This window comes from Kogia breviceps, chromosome 2, assembly GCF_026419965.1.
Source record: "Kogia breviceps isolate mKogBre1 chromosome 2, mKogBre1 haplotype 1, whole genome shotgun sequence".
Taxonomy (NCBI): Eukaryota; Metazoa; Chordata; class Mammalia; order Artiodactyla; family Physeteridae; genus Kogia; species Kogia breviceps.
Window position 1 is genome coordinate 11,878,491 of NC_081311.1, and position 24,971 is coordinate 11,903,461.

General features: G+C 52.4%; 1 protein-coding gene across 4 annotated transcripts in view; it reads right to left on the reverse strand.

Moving 5' to 3' along the window:
• Nucleotides 1–24,971, reverse strand: part of GRK5 (G protein-coupled receptor kinase 5) — a 293,743-nt gene that overhangs the window by 196,747 nt on the left and 72,025 nt on the right. The window lies entirely within an intron of this gene.

A 24,971-nucleotide genomic window follows, 5' to 3' on the forward strand; every position in this document is an offset into this window, starting at 1 on the left:
ACCACCACCTCTGCCTAGTTCCAGAGCATTCCCACCCCTCCAAGGCAACACCTGCTGCTCACCTGTTCTAACACTACAGGCTGTACCCACCCACTGCCTGCCTCTCTGGATACCTCTACCCTTCTTTTACTCTGCAAGTCTAATTTCGACTGCACATGTCACTTTGTAACATTCCACGGGGCTTATTGCCTGTCTCCACCCCTCCTTCCATTAGAATGCAGGCTTCAGGAGGGCAGGGATCTTTGTTTTGTTCCCTGCTGTCTCCCAAACACCCAGAACAGTGCTTGGCACATAGTAAATGCTCAATAACTCGTTGACAAATAGACTGATAAATAGATGGAGAGGCAGGACCACAAGGGAAGAGATGGTTTCCAAATGAACTTTCTTTTTTTATTTTTTATGTCTTGGCCGCACCACACGGCATGCAGGATCTTAGTTCCCCGACCAGGGATCGAACCCATGCCCCCTGCAGTGGAAGCTCAGAGTCTTAACCGCTGGACCACCAGGGACGTCCCCCAAATGGACTTTAAAACAATAAAACCACATCACACACCGTAGTCTTTCCAGAGCCTGCATTTTTTTCCCTGAAAATGGGAACACAACACCTTCTTTGGGAGGCACAGGGCACACACCGCCTCCCCAGCCCTTCCCCTCACGTGTGCCTCCTCCCATCTTACTGTGTCAGTTATCCTGACCCTGGACCAAGAGCCCTTTCTCCTAGGGCAGCATGGAAAGAGAGGGGGCTCTATCAGACGGGCAGCGTTGGACTTCGGAGTCCTCTGTCCACCAGCTGAGTGACCACAGGACACCTTCCCAATCTCTCTGAGCCACAGTTTCCTAACAGGTGTAATAACCAAATGCCCTCTGTAAGGGTCAGATAGAGAGTGTGCTTAGCACGGCACCAGGCACCGGGCGGGTGCGAACACGATTTTAAGCCGGCCTGCTCCCCATCCCGGCTCCCCAAGCATCCCCTCCCTGTGGCTTCCCCCGTTTCCCTCTCCTCTCTGTCTCTTTAAGATTTGAGTGAACATTTCCTCCAGGAGAAAACAGATGCCCCTGTCCTCTTGCAAACACTAATGACCTCCTTAAAAATGTCCTTTCCAGGCTTCCCTGGTGGCACAGTGGTTGAGAGTCCGCCTGCCGATGCAGGGGAGGCGGGTTCGTGCCTCGGGTCCGGGAGGATCCCACATGCCGCGGAGCGGCTGGGCCCCCGTGAGCCATGGCCGCTGGGCCTGCGCATCCGGAGCCTGTGCTCCGCAACGGGAGAGGCCGCAACAGCGAGAGCCCCGCGTACCGCAAAAAAAAAAAAAAAAAAAAAAGTCCTTTCCAAGGAAAATCATTTTCCAAATGTACTTTCAGGCTTTCTATGCTTTTACCCACACTGGTTTTCACAGTTGAGAAAGTCGGGCCACAAAAACTACCTTTTCACTGCAAAAGTAATCCCCTTCTCCCAGCAAAGCCCAAATTTGGTCACTTTTGTCTTCACTATGTTTGCTCTAGGTTAAAGAAAAGAAATTGTGGGGGGATTGGGGAGTAGGAGGGAGGAGAGCTGACCCCTAAGAAAAGCCACTGGCATTGAAAGTTGGCCCCTACAGCACAATTGTGGCTGTTTTGTTAGAGAAATAAACAGGACTGTTTGCTCGTGAAAAAATGCCTCAATTTTTCAGAAGATACTCATAAAAATACTTCCATTTCCCTGTGAGTAATAATTACTTCTGCTGTCCCCAGAATTTTTGCATCATCTACTTAAAAGAAGCTGAACAGACTCTTTAGAAATCCTTCCCAATCAAATCCACCTAGAGACCTGGGTATGTTACGACGTAGCTATGACTGTGCACACAGCAGGGCTGGGAATCTGAGGTGTAAAGAGGCCAGGGCGAGCCAGGCCCCAGCCTGAGCGCTACAGCAACATAATTTCTGAGTCTCGTGCTACCACAGCAAAGTGGATTTGTTTTGCAGAGGTGGAAACAAGCCCAGAGAGGCCAAGTATCTGGCCCAGGGTCACACAGCCACTAAGTGGCTAAGCCGGAATTTGAACCTAAGAATGCCTGGTTCTTAATTCCTGGTCCTCGAGGCTGACATGGGATTAGTTCAAGGGACAGATGAGAACTAGGCCCTGAGAAAGTTCCCCCCAAGTCTGAGGCTATGGAAGCCCAAAACCAGCACAGCACAGCAGCACCTGTAGACAGAAGTTTCCAGTGCAGAGGTGAAGTCTCCCAAACTGGGGTCCAGAAGAGAGTTCTTGATTCCCACCTACCTTCCCCCAAGCATGTGCTTCTACCTCTCAGTAAATGGCACCACCATTCACCCAGCCACTTAGGCCAAAAGCCTAGTGTCATCCCTGATCTCACCCTCTTCATGGCCCCTGTGGTAAACAGCCTCCATGATGGCCCAGTGATTCTTGCCTCCTGGGATTCACAGCCTGTGCAGTCCCCTCCCACATTGAACCTGTGTAACCAAAGGGATGTGGTAGAAATGACAGTATGACTCCAAGGCTAGGTTGTGAAAGTCACTGTGGCCTCTGCCCTGCCCTCTCTTGGATCACCTGCTCTGAGGACACCTACGGAGTGGCCCACGTGGGCAAAAGCTGAGACCTCCAGGAAGCAGCCGGTGTTGATTTGCCAGCCATGTGCAGAAGCCACCCTGGAAGCGGGCCTTCCAGCCCCAGTCAAGCCTTCAGGTGATGGCAGCTCCGGCTAACAACGTGACTGCAACCTGAGACCATAAGCCAGCACCACCCAGCTAAGCCACTCCCCAATTCCTGACTCACAAATACCATGAGTTAACAAATGTTGACCTCTGGTTCTAAGATGCTAAGTAACCTCTTACACAGCAAAAACTAACTAACAGTCTTTCACCTGCAACCATCCATCAAGCCCCACAAGGTTCTCTTTCCAAATGACATTTTGACTCTGCCATCTCCCTGCCCCTCCAAAGTGGGCCACCGCCCGGGTCCAGGCCACCATCACATTTCACAGGACGGCTGCAGCAGCCTCCTGACTGGCCTCCCTGCCTCCATCTAGTTCCCGGCCAACGCACTGTCCATCTTGCAGCCCGTGTCATTCTACAAAAGCAAACCACTTCCAGTCTCTCCAATGGCTCCCCATGGCCCTTGAGATGAAACCTGAACCCTTTGCCGTGACCTACAAGGCCTGCAGGTTGAAGCCCACCTGCCTCCCCACCCTACCTCATCTCCGGGTTCACTCCGTGCCAGTCGCACTGGGCTGCCTTTGGTTTCCCAAATACACCAGTTCCTCCCCTCCCCTCCGACTCCGAGTCCGTGTGCCCGGCTGTTTCTTCTGCCTGAAACACACACTTCCCATGACTCTTTCTTTGGTTTCTAGCTGAGAGATCAGCCCTCTGAGAGGCCTTCGCTGATCCCCTTGTCTAGCAGATACTCCCCATCACGTCTTATTTATTCCCCTTATAAACTGTAATGACCTTAAATTATTTTATTCATTCATCTTTTAAGCTTGCTTTTTGTCACCCACCCACCCCACCCATTAGAAGGTTACGCCTCAAAAGCTGGAATCATGACTATACTTAGTGCCTGGCACCGAGCAGGTACACAATAAAGTGTTCTTAGATGAATGAGTGAATGACTCCCCTGTCTTAATGTGACCCCAGGAAAAATCCTGATCATTTCAGAGCTTGGAATTCCCAACAAGGAAACTATTAACTAACTTCCTGTGTGCCCGTGGGGAGTCCCTTCCCCTCTCTGGGCCTCAGTTTCTTCAGATGAGGAGTTGGGCCCATGAGCTCTCAAGGCCCATGGGTCCTTGCAATGGACCCAAGAGCAGTTAAGCCACACTCTGGGAAAGGTAAAAAGAACCCCATTTTTTGTGCTACTGGACTGGACCACAGGGCCTCACCTTGGGTTCTACAGAGCCGGCATACTGTCCTTAAAGATCAGCTCAAATAGCATCTCTACAGAAAGCACCGCTTTCTTTAAGGACTGTCTAAATTCCTGACCCAGTAAAGCCCACAGGCTACTTCTACCATGAGCACAGGTACCTGAGGATGAACCAGAGCACCTGTGTTCTCTGCAGGGACCTGGGGAGAAGCCCACCACTCGCTGCCACAGACCTTGGCCCTGACCTTGCTTGTTGAGCCCACAAAGATGTGCTGGGCATCTGGTGCAGACGCCACTGTAGGCGATCACTCACAGGAGACCAAAGACCGTGCCTGGAGAGGTGGAGCGTCCAGCGGGGGACCTACAGAGGCAGAGTCTATGCTGGGGTCCCAGGACCCTTTCCCTCTGTACCTTCCCCTCCGAATTCCCATTACACGGCAGAGAAAATGGGAGCAAGGAGTTAAAGTCTTTGTCTAAAATGCTTCTTCAGTTGTAAAAAGTCTTTGTCTAAAATGCTTACAAAGTCTTTGTCTAAAATGCTTCTTTAGTTGTAAAATGGCCAAGGAGAGCTTTATTTAGCAGATTCCATTTTTACCCCTAGGAATTCAGAATCAAACTTGAATACAGAAAGGAGAGCTAGCTGCAAGTGAGTAGGACATGGTTGTTTTAATTTCCTGTTGATGCTATAACAAATTACCACAAATTTAGTGGCTTAAAATAACATGAATTTATTATCTTACAGTTCTGGAAGTCCGGAATCAGATTCACTGGGCTAAAAGCAAGGTGTTGGCAGGGCTGATTCCTTCTGGAGGTTCTAGGGAAGAACCTGCTCCTATGCCTTTTCCAGCTCCTAGAGGCTGCCCGCATTCCTTGGCTCGGGGTCTCTTCCTCCATCTTCAAAGCCAGCAACCACTGGTTGAGTCTTTCTCAAGCTGCATCACCCTGACTTCCTTTTCTGTAGTCAAATCTCCCTCTGCCTCCCTCTTACAAGGACCCTTGTGATTACATCGGGCCCACCAGGATAATCCAGGCAAACCTCCCCATCTCAAGATCCTTTAATTAGTGTAATTAAGCCAAAAAACCCCTTTACCACGTAGGTAACATATTCACAAGTTGCAGGGATTTGGATGTTGACATCTTTGGGGGCCCTTATTCAGTTTGCCACAGTGGTGATTAAGATGACACGTTCCAGGGTCAGACTGCCCGGGTTCACATCCCAGCTGTGTGCTTTATTTGCTGTGTGACCAACTCTGGGCAAGTACTCAACCTCTCTGAGCTTCAACTGACTCTTTTCTGAACTCACAGACACAGGAGTCATGAGTTGATGCATGTAAAGCATTTAGCACAGTGAAGAAAGCTCAATGAGAAAGGGCTGTAATTATTCCCTCCTCTCCACCAGACTCAGAACTAATGGACGCCAGATCCGGGAGGGGCCTTGGTGATCACACAGCCCTGCCCCTCAACGAAGAGCTGGGGATACAGAGGCCCAGAGAGAAGTGAGTCATGCAGGGCACACAGCATTTTCTCGGGCAAAGCCCCAATACCCTCTAACAACCACCTGGCACAGACTAGCCAGAAGAAAGATCCAGCAGGGCGGAGGCCATGGCCCCCCTGCACCCAGAACACTGTGCTGCACCCAGTAGATGCTGGCGGATGCTGCAGCCAGAGAGTCGCACGGAAGGGGGAGGGAAGTGCTCCCTGGTAGAACGCCAGCAGGAAGCACCTGTGGGTGCAGTGCCCTGGCCAGAATCTCACACCTGTGGTTCCCACCCTACCCACCAGGCTCAGGGGCCTGGGTCAGACACAACACGTCTCCCCAGGAGAGGTCAGCAGGACCCATCTCAGCTAGGGACATCGAGACCCATGTTCCGGGCCAAGAGAAAGTTCTGGACTGCAAACGTCAGCCGGGCCCCTTGCTTCCTTCCCGCTCGGCGCGACCTCAGATTGGACACCTCCCCTCTTCGGGCCTCTGTTTCCGCATCAGAAAAGAGAGGTCCTAGACCAGATTAGTGATCCTCAATCTGCAATCCCTGCTTCCATGGATTTCAGAGAGTTCTAGAAGAGCCGTCCATGGACATAAAGCTGAAGCACACGCCCAGCTTGCTCGTCCAGATGTCCAAGTTCATCAGTGTGTGTCCAAGTTCAGACTAAACGGACGTGTTTGGAGGTGTCTGCGATCAACAAAATGGGGAAAACAGTGACTCACCTCACACAGATGCCCTGGTTAGCAGGCAAGTTCCTCCACAAAAGGAGAGAAGAATCACCAAGGGCCCTTGGCAGAAGCTCAGCTAGGCTCAGATGCATCCAACCAAAGAAGGCTGACTCACCCCAAAGGTTTCCCCTCCCACTAATCTAGCTTACGCAGGCACTGCCCCCGATGGTCCAATTCCCCCCACCATCATACTGTCTTCCAGCTGACACCCAGGACTCCTAGAACACCTTCCCAAGGACCTTTCCCTTGGTTCAGGGGCAGCTGAAAGCAGACTTTCAAACAGAGAGGTAGTGGGGTGGCCTCCAGGGCAAAAGCCAGGCCTTCACTTGCTTCCTCACTGGGGAAGAGTTCCTGCCTCAGGGCCTTTGCGCATGTCATTCCCCCTGCCAGATACACACTTCCAGTATCTTTTTTAAAATGAAGTATTTCAAGCTTAAAGAGAATAAAAAATTTTTTAAACATATATCCACAGGTTTTGTGAAAATAATTCATTCATCCACTCTTTGTTGAGAGATGTGGGTTATTTCCAGATTTTTATTTCCAGATTTTTACCATCACAAATAATGCTGCTCTGAGCGCTCTGACACATGTCACCCCCACTCCCCCAGACAAGCGTTCAGGTCTCAGCGTCACGTCATTCCCTGAACCCCCTCCCCATCAATCCAAGAGTTATGTCTCCATGTTTCTCTCCCACTGCTGCTCCCCAGTCCTTCCTTCAAAGACTTATAATTTATGGCTTTAAGAGGTCCCATCCGAGGCCATGTCGCTTTTGCTTACCAGCACTCAGGGACTAGGACACGCTTCCAGGCCCACAGCAGACCTCAGTTAGTGTCTGCAAATAAGTGAGGGAACGAATGAATGAGTGGGCAGAGGCATTGCCCCGGAAGCTGGCTGTGCTGTGCTCCTTTCTACCCGGGACTCTGAGAATTGAACCTGGCACATCTTCTGCCTGCCCCTTGCTCTGCCCTCAAAGGGACGGGAAGGGGCCACGAATCCCCTGGGGACCTTGGGTTCCTGAAGCTTCTGAGAGCCCTGAGCCCTGAAGCAGGGAGCCCTGGGAGCTGGAGGGTCAGAGGCCCTAGGCCAGGCCCTCAGTGCCAAGCTCAATGTGAGGTTCAGGAGACCTTCACCTGGGCTTTCCCAGGGCTCCTCACAGCCAGGCACCTGGCCCTGCTCCACCTCGGCAGGTCTGGGGAACACACTTCCATGGCCATGCCCAGTTGTGGGAGGCAAATGCTCTGGGAACCCTGATAGCTGGGCCAGGGGCCGCACCTCATTCCTGGCATCCCTGTGCAGCTGAAACAGACCAGCCCCCACCTGCTGGCCACACCTGACCTTGAGTCAGGCCAAGGAGCGGGGCTGGGCAATGCACCTTCACTTGCTATCAGTCACTTAGGATCTCTGTTTCCAAAGCTTCAAGAGGAAGTGGTGGAAATAGAAAACTGGGTGGCAGTCAAGGAAACAGTAATAATAACACCCGTGAGCTGCCGTTACCGAGCAGCACTCTCTATAGGCTGACGTCCCTCAATCCTCCCCCTCCACTCAGCGAGGAAGGTCCAGCTGTGCCAGATGAGGAAACCGAGGAATGGTGAATCATTCTCCTCTTGCTTTGGGAGCTGCTGGGCCCTTAACCAAGCAGGCTTAGGGACCAGCCAGTGAAGCAGACTGGAGACAGACAGACAGACAGACCATGACACTGTGAATGGTGGTATTCTAAAAAGGCAAGCGGGGGCTTCCCTGGTGGCGCAGTGGTTGAGAGTCCGCCTGCCGATGCAGGGGACACGGGTTCGAGCCCTGGTCTGGGAAGATCCCACATGCCGCGGAGCAACTGGGCCCGTGAGCCACAACTACAGAGCCTGCGCGTCTGGAGCCTGTGCTCCGCAACAAGAGAGGCCGTGACAGTGAGAGGCCCGCGCACTGCGATGAAGAGTGGCCCCCACTCGCCGCAACTAGAGAAAGCCCTCGCACAGAAACGAAGCCCCAACGCAGCCAAAATTAAATAAATAAATAAATAAAATTTAAAAAAAAAAATAAAAAGGCAAGCGGCACAAGCCTCCTGCCAGTCCCTCCCGGGCCCTCTGCTGCAGATCTCTGGGTGCTCTGTCCCAAGACCACCCTCCAAGCACCCAGCGCAGACCCACGTTCAGCTCCTGGCTGCCCACCTCCTTTGAGGTGTGTGGCCTTTGACGAGTCGCTTCCCTTCCCAGCCTCCATTTTCTTCTCTGTGAAATGGGCTACTGCTTGCCGGATTGGGAGGAACAGCTGAGGAGACGCATGGGAAGCATTCAGCACCACACAAATCCTGGTAGCTTCCCAGGTGGCCAAGGGAGTGAGGGTGGGGGGCTTGGAAACTCCCTCCTGGTCCTGAACCCACCCCACCCTGTTCAAGGGACGGACACAGAACCCTGACCGACACACACACACACACACACACACACACAAAAAAAAAAAAAAAAAACCTGGCCTTCTTCTGAACACAGAGGCTACTGAAAGGCACCGGTGCACCCCAGCACCATGGAGGGTGCAGCGCATGACTGCCTGGGGTGGAGAGCGCCCCAGGGCCCCGGAGTCAGGGTGACAATCACAGCCTGCCCCCTGCTCCCTGAGCTCCCTGCCCTGGGGCTCAGGGGTCCTGAGAGGAAGTCTGCCTGCCTTCCCTTCTCCATCCTTCTGACATTTCTGCTTCCTCGGGACACAGTGATTTTTCTGGACGCAGTGGTGCACAAGGCACTGCTGTCCCCTCCTGCTGATTCCGGCCGGGAGGTTTCACTCAGCATCCCCATCTCACAGGGGAGGAAACTGAGACTCAGAGCCCGGCGCTGGTAACACGGGCAGGAATGGGAGACTCGGGATTCCAGCCCAGGTCTCTTGGCCTTTCAGAGACAAATACCTCAGCCGAGGCCAGCGCTGCCCACGAGGAACAGAACGTGGGCCACACAGGCAAACTTAGACTACCTGGCAGCCACATCAAAAGAGGAAAAAAGAAATGAGTGAAATTAACTTTAACAACATTTCATATTTAACTCAATATATCAAATGTCAGTTCAACGCATAATCAGTCTAAAAAATTATTGAGACATTTCACTTTTTCTGGTCATCCTTAGTCTTTGAAATATTATATACACTTACAGCACAACTCAGCTCAGACTGGCCACATTTCAGGGGCTCCATGGCCACATGTGGCGAGTGGCTACCAGCTTGGACAGCGCAGGTCTAGAGCAACAGAGAAGCACGGAAGACCAGGGGCAACCCATTCATTCATTCATTCATTCATTCATTCACCCAACCTACCAACCAACATTTACTGGGTGCTTACAGTGGGCCCGGCGGGGGGCTAGGGGTAAGGACACAGTTTGAAGGAGGAGGAATCAAGCCCTACCCCCACGGATTTACACTGGGGTGGACATGGAGAAGGGAAGCCCGCCAGGGCAAGCCACACCCCACTGGCTCAGTCCCCAGAGTCCCAGGCCCTGTGCCCACGAGGACACACACGGATGGTCACCTGCCAGGCCAGGGCATCTGAAGTGAGGTTTGGGAAATGTGGGCACATCACATCCTCTTCTTCTGGACATCAGAGTAACAGCCCCTCCCCCTCCCTGCTAAAGAAAACTTGGCACAATAATGTCCTGGCATGACTTCCATCCTCAGACCCGGAGGGAGTCCTTCGGATTCGTCCAAACCTGATGGAGGAGCTTCGCTCCCCACCCACTGGCAGGGCCAGGCGGCGGCAGATCAAATGCAAGCGGGTCAGGTGTGCACCTGCAGGTGCCGGGGGGCGGCGGGGCGGGGGGGGGGGGAGGTGGGCGGGGCCCAGGCAGCTGTAGTAGCCGTCCCAAAAGACAAGGCTGATGGCCCCTGTCCGGGCCCAAGGCTGCTCTGCCTGCAGCTCCCACCTGGCCTGAGCCTCGGCAGCGAGCCCTCTTGGGAAGGAAGGGAAGGAAAGAGAAAGGGAGCCGGGGTGGGAGGGGCTGCTGGTCGGTCCTCTCCCGCATACGCGGAGGAGCAGGGGTTCTCCTTCCCGGGCCTGGACAGGGGTGGGCACAGAGCCAGCCCTCGGTACACAACTGGTGAGGGGACGGCGTGGCTCACTGGCGACAGAGCTGGGTGCTGGTAAAGGACTTAATACCTGGAGTCAGGGGCCTGTCGGTGAGCTGGGCCGCTCACTACCTGGGTGACCTTGGACCAAACTCTCGAGCCCCAATCTCTGCATCTACAAAACGGGGATAAGATCGTCTACTCTGCTGCTCAGGGCTGTGAGAAATACCTGAGAGAAATGCACGTACAGCTCTTGGCACACGGCAGGGCAAGCACGCACTCAGTAGTAGTTCTCAATGCTGTCCTGAAGTTGCCGTCACCGGGGACCAAACACAGCCCCCTGGCCGCATCAGCCAGGGCTGCCCAGGGCTGCCTCTCGGGCATTAAACCCTGAGTTTTCTAACTTCCCCAGACTCTGGGTAACATCACACCGTCCAGCCTTCTGGCTCCAGAAAGGCAGGTGGAGTCCACACTTCCAGGCATGGTAACGGACGCCCGCAGGAGCCAGGCACTGCATGGCACTTTCAGGTAAGCAAGGACTCCGGCTCTGCCAGGGGAGGGGACCACAGACCATGCAACCCTAGGTGGTGAGTGGATCGGAGGAGCCCTACCGAGTCCCAAACCCAGGAGACACCCAGGATTCTTCACTTTCGCTCCCCCACCTTATATCCCACTCTGGGTCCATCCCCAGATCTGTGGTTTCTACAGCAGAACACACGCCTGTCCCCTCCCTGTCTCCACAGCTGCAACCCTGGACCAGGCCAGCATCAGCTCTTGTCACTCGACTGGACCAGCCTCCTCCCTGCTCTCCCACCTCTGCTGTCACCCGCTTCAAATCATCTCGGCCCAGCAGCCAGAGCTATAGCAACCCAAATCCAATCCTGGAATTGTCTCACATAAAGTCCTCCAACGACTTACAACGAGCTTGGAATGATGTCCAAGGGCCTCGCACAGCTGGCCCCCACCACTCCCCAGGCCCGCACTCCCCTCCAGACAGCCTGACCTCCTCTAGTTCCCACGGAGACTTTCCAGTTGGTTCCCACCTCTGGGCCTTTGCTCCAGCTGTGCCCCGTGCCTGACCATCCCAGGCGGGCCCCTTTCTGACACCTCTGAGTCACGTGAGCCCCGTGGCGGCTCCGTGGGCCCCCCTCTACGGTGACACTCCCGCCCGCAGAGTCTGTCTCATTCTCTCATCTAATCCCGCTTCACCTCACTGAACCCACGGTTCTCACCTCCATCGGAAGTTACTACTGTTTACGTATTTATAGATTATTTCCATCTGACATGATCTTGTTTGCTTCCTGGTTTACTGTCGGGCCACCACACCAACCTGAGGGCAGGGACGGCCTCTGCCTTGGTCACTGCTGACCCGTGGAGTTCAGAACAATGCCGGACACACAGCCCTCCATCAATGCATGTGACTGTCCTCCTACTCACTGAGCCACCTCGGGAGAGCCAGAGACCCCCCTCTGGGGAATGCCACGACTCTGAGGGGGTGTAGAGGCGGGGGCGGGGGGGACCGGGGAAGGAGGACGCAGACGCTCTTGCCTCCTGAACCTTTGCCCCATTGACAGCGTCTACAAGCAGCGGTGGGGCAGGTGGGGCACTGTCACCTGGGGACAGCAGATCCTCCAGAGACCCCTAGCAGGGGCCTCCGTGTGGAAGGAGCCCGACAGGCCCCGCCCCCTCCTCAGGCTCCTGGCTCTCCAGCCTCTGCTCACACACCTGGAAGGACCTGCTCTCTGGCCCTGAGAAGCATTTACATTTTGATTAAGTCTGGTTTTAAATCACCAGGTAGGCTGGCCTGATGCCGATACACCCCAGCCAGTCCCGCTGTAATAACAGCGCACTGGGGGGCAGGTAAGAAATGTGGGCCCGAGGGAGGACTTGCCCCTGCTCCCAGGGGGCCTCCTAACCCCACTCTCCGCCCTAAGCTACCTGCCAGACACAGGGAACCACCCCACCGGCTCCGTGAACAGAAGCGGTAAGCAGTCTGGGAAGCCCCGAAGTCCTGCCTGGGAAAAAAACAGGTGGGGCAAGGAGCAGGGGCACCCCGACCAAGCTAGGCTGTGAGGAGAGTGGCCCTCGGGCTGCCCTGCCGCCAGCCAGGGCCTCCCTCCTTCCAGGTGGTATCTCACCCAGGAAGCAGGAAGTGAGTCTATTCGTAAGTGGGGACTTGCACAAGTCACATTTTTATCCTGTTGGATGTACTCTGAGGACTCTAGCAACAACCAACCACTGTGAGACCTCAGGAGGCTGGAAGAGAGTCCAGTTATTTATTTACAACCTTCAAGTCTCCTTGCAAGTGTGATTCTAGAAGCAGCAGATGACACCCTAAAGGAATGCGGACTCCTGAATTCAAAATATCCACTGGGCAAGACATGCCACCACACCTACTCCCTGCCACCCCACCTGCAAAGGGAAAAGGTCTAGGCAACTAACGAATGCTTCAAAAAGGCGATTTCTTTCATTTCTGGCCCCTTTCATAGGAAATCAAGCTTCCTCGGCAGAAAGCAGGATTCTGCTTGTACCACCTGGAGCTGTAATGGCAAAAAGATTTTAAGCCTGTGAGCTCCAAACAGATGGAAGTGGCTGTCTGGAGTTCCAGGACTAAAGACAGGGTTCAGGCTCAGTGGACAGGAGTGCAACAATCGATTAGCAATGTCTGCTACTGGCACGAGCAGGGGAAATAATGCTATACATGCTACATGTATGGCTTGGCTAAAAAGCAAAACCAGCAGTGGGAATTCAGAAAACCGGGGATTCAACTGGTAAGGAAACATGGTCAAAGTAACTCAAAAGGAGAGCCAGAAGCTTTCGAAGGACCATAGGGAGAGCCAGTGGTAATTTCTAGGGCAAAGGAACAAATCACTCCCAGAAAGATCACGTCACTTCCTCAGCAGCTGCCATGCAGATGGGACGTGTCCCAGAGCCGCCCCCATCTGAGCTTCAACCCACGGTCCACTCCCAGATGCTGAGAGTCAATTCCAGTCTTCTCATGAGGCAGGAGGGTGTTTGACCTCTAGGTACAGAAATAAATACCCAGAGTTATGAACAGGGTTTGCTGCTTCCGTGGGGATGGGGGGGGGGGATGTCTCCCTGATGACAGGCGTCCATTTAAAAACAAGGGGAAAGAGCGAGCTGGAGCACAGAATGTTCCATCACTAGGCATCCCTCAGGCAGGGCTGTGCAGGAGTGGGGTTTACAGCGGGGGGCGGGGGAGCACAGGCCTACCTAGCACAGCACCGTGGGCATTTTTTCAGGACAAAGTCTGCACCTATGCCTGAATGTTTCTACCTCAACACGAGGCCAGAGGAAAAGGCTCCCAGCATGACTGCCTGAGGAACCTTCCCAGGAGGGCCAAACCCCACTGGGGGTTGCTAGCTGGGTTCCCAGTTTGAGAATCACAGCTAAGGAACGGCTTATAGGCGAGTAAACCCAGATAATTACAGGGTTGGGAAGAGGGTGAGTTCAAGGAGCCCACATCCCTCAGCCGGCCATCCAAGGGTGACTCTCAGGGAATGCGAGTTACTTCCCGGAGGAGCAAAGGAGAGAGTGAGTGTCCATTTCTACAGAACAAAAGAAGATGTGCGAAGGAACTTCAGTTGCAGCACAGAGGATTGACGTGGAACTGGAGGGGAAAGTTACGGAACACGTTACACTAACTGGGAGGCAGAGGCTCAGTGCGGTGCTGTGGGGTCTGGGGTGTGGGGATCCAGGGCAGAGCTCTCGGGGGAACCCCTGGCCCACCTCTGCCGACCTGTGTGACCTCGCAGGCCGCCTCCCCTCCCTGACTCTGGGCTTCCTTCCCCATCAGGCGGGAGGAACGGTCTCCAACCCGCATACCTCGCGGGGCTGCCGTGACCGTCAAATGTGTGTGGGAGATAGTGGAAGACCGGGCGAAGGAGCCGACTACGAGTGCCTGCAACCACGTGGCTGAACCTTGAACGCGGCGGTGAGTCAAAGAGGCCAGATGCCAAGAAGCAGGTCGCGTGTGATTCCACGCATCCAGAGTTCGGAGGTGGGCAAAACCAACCCCTGGTGTGAGCACCACGTTGGGGCAGGTGGGCACTGGAGGGGGTCCCAGAGGGCGTCTGGGGCATTGGCTCTGCAATGAGTGCACTTGGCAAAATCCCATCCAGCAGGACATTGATAGTTTCTGCCTTTTCTACGTGAACAGTACACCTCAAAAAAAGCATACCCTCCCCCGCCAAAAATGTCTGGAAGTCTTTTGTAAACTTCTAGGTCACAGTATCAATATAAGGGAGAGTGCTCTAGAACACACGTGCTATCTATCCCCTAGAAATGAAAGGCAGTTGAGACAATTTCCCAACATCTCGGTTCACCCTGTGACTGGGGGGAAACTGAGGGAACCTTGTCCTCTTTCCAGGCCAGTGAGCTTCTAAATTGGGCCACTATGTAGGTGATCGTGGGGACAACTTGTGTCCTTGGCCAGCGGCACGCTGGCATCTTCCTCCAGACGGGATGGCCCCCCCCTCCCTCTCCCCATCCCCACAATATACAGAACCCTGTGGCTCATCCTTTGGAAGCTAACACACTACTCTTCGAATAAACCAAACGTCAATTTTGCACCCTACAAAAGGGAATATTTATAGGCTCCTTCCTTGCAGGCTCCCTTCCTGTGCACCTCTCAATTTTTTTTAATTAATTAATTTATTTATTTATGGCTGTGTTGGGTCTTCATTTCTGTGTGAGGGCTTTCTCTCGTTGCGGCAAGTGGGGGCCACTCTTCATCGCGGTGCATGGGCCTCTCACTATCGCAGCCTCTCTTGTTGCGGAGCACAGGCTCCAGACGCGCAGGCTCGGTAGTTGTGGCTCACGGGCCCAGTTGCTCTGCGGCATGTGGGATCTTCCCAGACCAGGGCTCGAACCTGTGTCCCCTGCATTGGCAGCCAGATTCTCAACCACTGCGCCACCAGGGAAGCCCCTGCACCTCTCAATTTTAAAACACAGTTGCCATCTCCTAGAAACTTGTGGTGCAGTGGCACCCAGGCTCAGCGGGTATGCATATTTTTCCACTCTTCAGCAGCATTTTTCTTTAGGGAGAACACTTGATGTTTAAAGAAAAATCTTAGCAACTGAGCTTTCTGCAAAGCTCAGTACCAATGGACCTCACGTTGCATCATGAGGATAAAGGGCTGCTCCCCCTTGGAACGTCTGCTTGAACAGGGGACTCGGCGGCACACTGGAAAGGCTGTCACTAGCCACCATGAAACTGGAAGCACCTTCAACCCACCCCTTCTCTTCTCCAATCCTCACTGATACATGAGAGCTTGGCTACACCAGTGGCTTTCAAACTGTTTCACTAGGACCCTGCAGGGTGCCCTGGGGACCTCCTCAGGAACCATTAGAGTGGAGCGATTTCATTTGAACAGGTTTCTAAGACATCTAAACAAGTTTGGAAACTACAGAATTAGATGAGCTTAAGGCTTCTTAAAGGAGAACAGGATTCTGTCTATCATGGTATGAAGGATTCTCCCAAGATGGAGATCTCTGTCAGAGATCTAATATTCATCTACTTAGCACATTGGTCAATAAACACCTACCATTCTGGGCACTGAAGATGAAAAAGGAGATGTGGCCTGCTCCCTGCACCCCAGGAGGCCCCAGGGTGGTAGGAGGTGGACAGGCCAGCCTTTAGAAGGTCAGGCTGGAGCCGTGGAATGTCCTAACCGCAGGAGGCATGGGGATTGGCACACACGAGTCTGCCAGGAGAATCAGGGAAGGCTCCACAAAGGGCGCGTTTGAGCAAAGACTGGACTTTGCCAGGAGCGGGGAGTGGGCCTGAGGGTAAACGGTGTTCCTGGCAGCGGGAACAGCATGTGCAAAGGCACAGTAACAGGAAAGCAAGGCTGAACAGGTCAAAGCTGGAAGCAGTGTGGGGCTGAACCACGGCAGGGGCAGTGGGTATGGGGTCCGGGAAGCACAACACAGAAGCTGATCTGACTGTTCTCGATAACAGGATCTGGGGACTTAGAGAGGGGAGTCTGGACAGGCTCCCATCCGTAGAGGCAAGAGGAGCATGTTTGGAGAGACCAAAACCCACAAGGCCCATTGGAAATGTGAAGTTTGCAGTGCCTGGGACGTCCAGACAGAGACAATGGTGTCAGAGAGAGATCTGGGCTGGACGTGGAGAGTGATGTGGTCAGGGCGGGGGACAAGGAATGGGGCGTTCAGAAGCGCAGGCCTGGAGGTGGCTCCTGTGCTCCCCAGGACCGGGAGCTGTGAAAGAAACCCCAGCTCTCTGCTCTTTCTGCTACATCTGATGCCTCTCACTAGGGTGTAAGCTCCAGAAGCAGGGCTCTGTCTGCCTTGTTTGGCACCTGGAATCGTACCTGGTACACAGGAGGAGCTCAGGAATCTTGATGAATGAGTAAGGGAACAAAACAAGCAAACAGGACTGACCTCAGAGACCTGCACCGTGAGGACCGAACAAGACGTCACAGGTACAGTGCTAAGTGGAGCACATGCATGCAGTAAGTGCTCAATAAATGCTAGCTGGGATTCCAACTTGGGTCTGTGCCATGTTCTCCCACCACCATACAGGCATCTCTCCCAGAGCCAGGTGCCCTTTTCTCCCCGCGGGAAGGGTCAGGAGTAAGTACAAGTGCATCTTCTCAAACCATGAAGCCCGAGTCCCGTCCCCTCCCCACCCTGATTCTGCTGCTGCCCCATCCTACAAAGTGAAGGAGAGGGTGAAGATACAGCTGCTTCCAGACCCCAGGGGATTAGCAGGTGATTGTCAAGCATCTGAAAAGACAGAGTGCTCTTGTCATTACTAAACCATAATAGATGCATCTCACCCCCTCCAACCGAAGGTGTCTATTTCAGGTTTAACATAACAATAGAGTATTGTTCCCACTCCCCGACTTGGGTACCACCCTGCAGAGACCGTCAAGTGAGTGAGGGATCGAGTGAGGGATCGGGTAGCACCGGCACCACCCCCTCCTGGCACTGACCGCTGCCAGAGCTTCTAGGCACCACCAACTCCTCCTATCCACCGTATCACCAGGGGCAGGGAGGAGCCAGCACCGCAGAAGGAAGGTCCACATAAACGGATCTGCTGTCACCCATCGTCAAGAGCCACTGGAGTGACAGCCTCGTGGGCGGTGCTCTGAGACGGTGAGTGGTGGACAGGAACAAAGCCACTTGCCAGACTGAGCATTTTCTGGGTACCCTGCTGTTGCTCCACTGAAGGCAAGCCCGCACTGGAGCTTTACAACCACCCCATGGGAGAGCAGCGTCTGTCAGCTAAATAAAGAGTCCAGCAGCATGGCCAGAAGAAAGCGCACTGCACCACAAGTCAGGAGCCTGGCTTCAGGCTAGATGTGCCTCTGTATGTCTCTCCGGGCCTCTGTTTTCTCATCTGTTAAACAGGAGATAAAAATACTTTCCCGGGGCTTCCCTGGTGGCGCAGTGGTTGAGAGTCCACCTGCCGAGGCAGGGGACGCGGGTTCGTGCCCCGGTCCGGGAAGATCCCACATGCCGCGGAGCGGCTGGGCCCGTGAGCCATGGCCGCTGAGCCTGCACGTCCGGAGCCTGTGCTCCACAACGGGAGAGGCCACAACAGTGAGAGGCCCGCGTACCGCAAAAAAAATAAAAAAGAAAAAATACCTCCCCCGCCTTCGTTCACAAGATGGCTGTAAGAGTCAAAGGAGAGCTAAAGCAAGTCCCACACGCGGCCTCTTGACCTTAAACTATTATACAAGTGATACCTAATTTCTCTAGGGCTTCGCTTCTTTATCTATAAAATGAGACAGTTCTTGCTCATAGGCTGTCAGAAGTATGACTTGGGCTGATGCCCCCAGGCACTTGGTTCAGGGCCTGACCCAGAGCTAGGGCTCAGTGTCACCAGGATTAAGTTATTAAAGGCGCTTTGTAAAGTCAATATGATTGGAGAGCCCCACCCTGTCTCGGCTGGCAAAAGGCATCCTTACGTTTGTGTACAACTTCAAAGGTACTTATTCCCTGAGGGTAAGAGCTAAGTTTGGGGCTTATTTACTTTTTTTAGAATTCTCTGCAAGACCCTCAAAATAGCCACCAGCCTAAGGCAGCAACCCAGAAACAATGAGCGGATGAACACCAAGCAAAGGCACCAGGCGACAGTGAAGGCTGACGAGGAGATCCGCGGAGGCAGTTCCTTCCTGGCTGTGGCAGGCAGCTCTACACCCACCAGCGCCCCTGTGGTCACGCCCGCCACAGCAGATGCTGCTGGGTCCACCCATCCATCCACAACCCCAACAAATGACCCCAAGAGGAGCCTGGGCTCAGACGCCTGCTTCTCCAAGGATACCAGACTGTACCCCCTACCTCAGTGTGTAGCTAAAAGGGCAGCACAGATTTCACCGAGTTTCCTGCTTATGTGTGTTACTTTGGAAACCCAAGAAACCCTCCTTTGCCGCTGATGCCAGCTTCCAGAAAGTGGAAGAGATTAAGCCACAAGAAATTTGAAGGTCAAAGAGGAAGACACCCCCCCCCCCCGCAATAGGATCACCCCCAGCCCTCAATGCCCACCTGCCCACAGCCGGCTCCGGGAGCCTCCACCACGTTGTTTCCAATGCCTAAGACCTCCCCCCACCCTAGATCCACCCCCCAACCTAATGTCTATCACCCCTCAAGGGCCAGCTCAAGGCTCACTCCTCGGCAAAGCTTCTCCTACTACTCGCCCCAGGACCGCCTCTCCTGTCCCTCTTGCTTTCTTTCCCCTGATCCTCCCCACTCTATCCTGGGTGCATTTACTGAATAAACAGGCTCCCACCTCTGACTTGTACTGCACTGGGCTTGCCGCTGGGAATATAGGGATGACAGCCCCCTCCTTAGGGGAACCCGCAGTCCAGAAGCCAAGACAGGCCAGGAAGCAGATGATTATGCCCAACACCAGGGACTACAGGACCCAAGTGAACAGAGGCTGTAGAAGCACAGAAGGGGAAAACCAAGCCCAAGGAATCTAGAAGGTCATCCAGAGGAGGGATGTTTCATCATGCCCTGGAAGGACAAGTAGGTAGGTGCCCTCCAAGCAGAGGCGGGTGAGAGGGCATTCCAGGCAGAGACTCTCCAGAGGGTCAGGGGTCCCTGACAATGGCTGGATCATGGGGCCTAGGACAGGACGGGAGTCTGGGGAGAGAAGTTAGAGCCAGTCTGTGGGAGGAAAGCCATGATCAGACGCAAGTTTGAGAGTCGTCATGATGTTGGCAAGACCAGGAGGTATTTCAGGGGCTACTGCAAAAAAGTCCAGGCAAGAGAAGGAATGAGTCTCTGAAGCAGGATAGTAGCGGTAGAGGTGACAGCAAAGGACGGAGGTGATGAGAAGGGCCACAGGTGGAAAGAAGCGGGGGACAGAGGCATCTTCCAGAAACCGCTCAGCACTTGGGGGTTCTTATGCTTCAACCTCCCCTGCTAAATAAGCAAGTGCTCCTTTTGAGCAGCAGCCAGCTTTTCTACTTTTCTTGAGCACAGAGCACCCTCCCAGTCGGTAAGTACCTACTGAACCAAAAGTTTTAAATTCTAGAAGGATCCCTGAAATGTAGGTCTTTGACATGCCTGACCCTGATCTGAGCGAAACAAAGAGCACGGTTGTACAAACTGGAAACGAGAGAACCATATCCCAATCAGGCCAAAGACAGTTCAGCTGGAGCTTAATGAAATTGCCTCCAGGAAGTCCATCAACAAACCGCTGCTGGGTCGTGGGGCGACTCGGGCACAGGGGGCATCTGGTACAAGGACCAAGACACGGGGAAGACACTCTCTTCCAGGCCTCCACTCATCACTATCCGGGAGGCTGTGTGACCATGGCCAAGTCACCAACGCGCTCTGGGCCTCAGATCCTACATCCACCAGATGAAAATTCAGAGGCTACAAATATGCCCACAGGCTGCTGCCATCCTTTACCCCCACAGTGGGAGAAGGCCACAAGCAGAGCAGGCCCTGCCTCCCATCCTACCCCACACTCTGCCCAGAATACCAGCTCCTCAAAGCAAAGACATATTAAAGGACTTCCTGCTGTGGAGGGAGATGATTGTTTACAGCCCTCAGTGGGTCCAGTCCTAGGTCTTCAGAAAGAGAGGAAAAGGTGCTCAGAGATCCTTGATCACAACAATGACCAAAATAGCTGCAGGCTCAGTTTTCAAAAACCTCTCCGAATCTTTGAGTAGGGGCCACACACATGTGGTTCTGGGCAGAAAATAGCTCCAAGTAGCCTCCACAGCACCAAAAACAAAAAAACACCTTACTCTCCCCATTCCTCAACCCCTTTTTTTAAAATTAAAATACTCTTTTAAAATGACAGTTCTGAAAAGAAAATATGCTCCCTTACCATATTTTCTCATGCAGTTAAAAATACAAGTGTTGCAGGGGAAAACGTTTTGTTTGAGGTCAGAGGGGGGAAAAAAGGCATGTTTTTTGAAATCTTGGAAAATAAACAGACTCAGCCCTCATCTGCAGGCTCTCTGGGAATGTGACCTGAAGTGCTGCTGGGGGTCGGAGAGCTGTTTAAAGGAAAGTTCAAGGGCACGCCAGAGGCCAGGGATTAGTAGCTTGGACACTGTGTCCCCCTCTCCAGATGACCAGCCTGATAGCCAGTCGGGATATGAGTGTCCAGGAGACGAGACGCTGCGTGAGCGGGTGAGAAGGCAGGGAAACGGGCGCCGCGGGAGGGTCCTCATCTGACCGGGCCAGGCTGTGGGGATGCACTGCAAGCGGGCAACAGCAGTGACACCAGTGAGGGGTGCTGGAGCTGCTGTCTACTCAGGGGACAGGGCCACACCGGGTGCTCCCTCGGCCTGGCCCACCCACTCTCAGCAGTAGCTCAAGAAACCACAACAAAGCCCGCCCTGGGGAAGGCCAGGAAGCAGGGCTCAGAGGTGACTCACGCTTTCGATACGTACTTATTAAGCACCTACTATGTGCTTAGACCGAGCAACAGACACTGCGACTACCACTAGCAAGACAGCCAAGACCCTTGTCTGCATGGAGCTTACACTCCGGTGCTCAGAGCCCCTCCACTCTCTCCTCCTCGTTCCCCACCCTGACAAGCCCACATCCACAAGGATGGATGAGCCACGCCCCTGCCCTCAAGGCTCACAAACTCCTGGGGGGGCTCTGCAGGCAGTCAGGATGGGGAGCACAGACCCCGCACTCAGGGTGGCCAGCCAGAGAGATGTGCCCCCAAAGGAGCTGCACACCTCCCACGTCCCCAGCTCCGAGCTAACCCTGGGAGCGAGGGACACAGGCACAGGCTCCATTCCTACCTGTGAGGACCACCCAGCCCAGAAAGGCAGAACCGAAAGCCAAGGATTCCAATGCACCGGGGAGCAGCAGGGCTCGGAGCAGAGCTTTGCACTCAGACGAGGCTCCTCAGTTTGGATGTAAGGCTCACCGTTCACTTGGATGTAAGGCTCACCGTTCACGAGCTGTGTCTACCTGGAGAGTCCCTTTGCCTCTCTGAACCTGAGTCCTCTCTGGTGATGTGGACATGACAGTGCCAACCTCCCTCCCAGTGACCAGTGTGCCGCTGGCACCTGACGAAGCAGACCCATCCTCCTCTCTGGGCTTTAATGGAGGTGTGAGCAGCAGTGTGGGTGACAGCAGAGGTGGCCGTGGACTTTGCCAGAGGAAGTCCAAAACATTTTAAGAGATGAAATGTCATCTGAGCTAAGCCTGAGATTAGAATACAATCTCTACAAGAAGAAAAAGTAGAGAAGGCATTCGAAGCCCAGAGGAAACAGGCATTTTTTCCCCTGGGGGCCTTCTAATGACATTTCTTTGTCCTGAAATGAAAGATTTGTGATGAATTATTAATAATAGATGTATGGATGTAACTCTTCCTTCCCTCCTCCCTTCCTTCCTTCTGATCATCAACATAAATTTACTGAGCACGTACTATGTGCCACATACTGTTTTAGGTACAAGGGACAGATTAGTGACTTGACAGACGTGACATCTGGAGCTGACATTTGACCCTCACAACCACCCAGAGGTGGTTTGGCCAAGTTAAGAAGCTTGAATTACACATAGCAGCTTTGATCAGAAACAGATCAAAGGAAGCCCAATCAGCCTTCACCCCCGACTCCCCCCGCTCCCCACCTTTCCCAACGAAACCGCCACACGGGAATGGATGACCATGGGCGTGGCGAGCTGAAATGAGCAGAGACAACAGACTTCCCGGCCCCCTCAAAACTCCTGTCAGCCACTCCCCAGCTCCTCGTGTAAATAATCATTTAGACTCCAGAACAACCTTTTCCCTGCAAATTATAGCGGGTTGAAAAGCATAGTCCACAGAGGCCCGCAAACTCCTGAAAGAATTGATCTTGCCCTCGTGGCTTAAGGAAGGGTGAGGGGGCCACAGAGGCCCCAGGTGGGATTCCACACGGTCCACTGATTAGATGTTGCTGAAAAGCCAATCACTTGCTCCGGCAAGCATGTTAGGCCAAAACGCCCAATACACAAACACACTCTCCCAAGCCAGGGGGCAGATTTTACTTAAAAGGACTTAAAGCACTTCGGGAACTCGATTAATGAAAGAAAGTATTCGGTGAGCTCAAAATCGCCCTGATGAAATATTAAGAATTGTTGAAGTGGGCTGAAGGGCAGAGGGGTCTCAGTATGCCATCTTCTCTATGTCTGAGTACACCTGAAATTTTCAAAATGAAAAGTTTCAAAAATTCAGATGAAACGACAACACGATACCTAAAGGCTATAAGATAAATAAAAATAAAATATTTTATTTTAATTATTTAATTTATTTAATTATTATTTAATTATTTCCACAGTAGGGTTAATAAAAACAATAACCTCTGGATTTCTGCAGTGCTTGGCTCTACAAACTGCTTCTGCAGGTACAGCATCTAACTTGAACCTGCAGGGAAAGTAGCAATTGTTAGACCCATTTTGCAGACGGGGAAGCTGAGACAGCCTTGCCTGAGGGCTTTCCACCAAGAAGCTGTAGGTGAGGAGAACTTGTTGCCTGGACTTCATCCCTGGCTCTGGCACAGCCTTAGTAGCTTCCAGCTCCTCCACTCCTGCCTCAGGGGATGTGGACTTATCGACCAGTTGTTGTTTCTTTTTTTTTTTTTTTCTTTTTTTTGGCCTCACCACTTGGCATGAGGGATCTTAGTTCCCTGACCAAGGATCAAACCCGTGCCCCCTGCACTGGAAGCACGGAGTCTTAACCACTGGACTGCCAGGGAAGTCCCACTGTTTTGTTTTTGTTTTTAATTTTTTTTAACATCTTTATTGGAGTATAATTGCTTTACAATGGTGTGTTAATTTTGTTTCTGCTTTATAACAAAGTGAATCAGTTATACATATACACATGTTCCCATATCTCTTCCCTCCTGCATCTCCCTCCCTCCCTCCCACCCTCCCTATCCCACCCCTCTAGGTGGTCACAAAGCACGGAGCTGATCTCCCTGTCCTATGCGGCTGCTTCCCACTAGCTATCTATTCTACGTTTGGTAGTGTATGTATGTCCATGACACTCTCTCACCCCGTCACAGCCTACCCTTCCCCCTCCCCACATCCTCAAGTCCATTCTCTAGTAGGTCTGTGTCTCCATTCCCGTCTTACCCTTAGGTTCTTCATGACCTTTTTTTTTTTTTCTTAGATTCCATATATATGTTAGCATACGGTATTTGTTTTTCTCTTTCTGACTTACTTCACTCTGTATGACAGACTCTAGGTCCATCCACCTCACTACAAATAACTCCATTTTGTTTCTTTTTATGGCTGAGTAATATTCCATTGTATATATGTGCCACATCTTCTTTATCCATTCATCTGATGATGGACACTTAGGTTGCTTCCATCTCCTGGCTATTGTAAATAGAGCTGCAATGAATATTCTGGTACATGACTCTTTTTAAATTATGGTTTTTCTCAGGGTATATGCCCAGTAGTGGAATTGCTGGGTCGTATGGTAGTTCTATTTGTAGTTTTTTAAGGAACCTCCATACTGCTCTCCATAGTGGCTGTATCAATTTACATTCCCACCAGCAGTGCAAGAGTGTTCCCTTTTCTCCACACCCTCTTCAGCATTTATTGTTTCCAGATTTTTTGATGATGGCCATTCTGACTGGTGTGAGATGATATCTCATTGTAGCCTTGCTCTGCATTTCTCTAATGATTAATGATGTTAAGCATTCTTTCATGTGTTTGTTGGCAATCTGTATATCTTCTTTGGAGAAATGTCTATTTAGGTCTTCTGCCCATTTTTGGATTGGGTTGTTTGTTTTTTTGATATTGAGCTGCATGAGCTGCTTGTAAATTTTGGAGATTAATCTTTTGTCAGTTGCTTCATTTGCAAATATTTTCTCCCATTCTGAGGGTTGTCTTTTGGTCTTGTTTATGGTTTCCTTTTCTGTGCAAAAGCTTTTAAGTTTCATTAGGTCCCATTTGTTTATTTTTGTTTTTATTTCCATTTCTCTAGGAGGTGGGTCAAAAAGGATCCTGCTGTGATTTATGTCATAGAGTGTTTCTGCCTATGTTTTCCTCTAAGAGTTTGATAGTTTCTGGCCTTACATTTAGGTCTTTAATCTATTTTGAGTTTATTTTTGTGTATGGTGTTAGGGAGTGTTCTAATCTCATACTTTTACATGTACCTGTCCAGTTTTCCCAGCACCACTTATTGAAGAGGCTGTCTTTTCTCCACTGTATATTCTTGCCTCCTTCATCAGTGACCATATATGCATGGGTTTATCTCTGGGCTTTCTATCCTGTTCCATTGATCTATATTTCTGTTTTTGTGCCAGTACCATACTGTCTTGAATACTGTTGCTTTGTAGTATAGTCTGAAGTCAGGGAGTCTGATTCGTCCAGCTCCAATTTTCGTTCTCAAGATTGATTTGGCTATTCGGG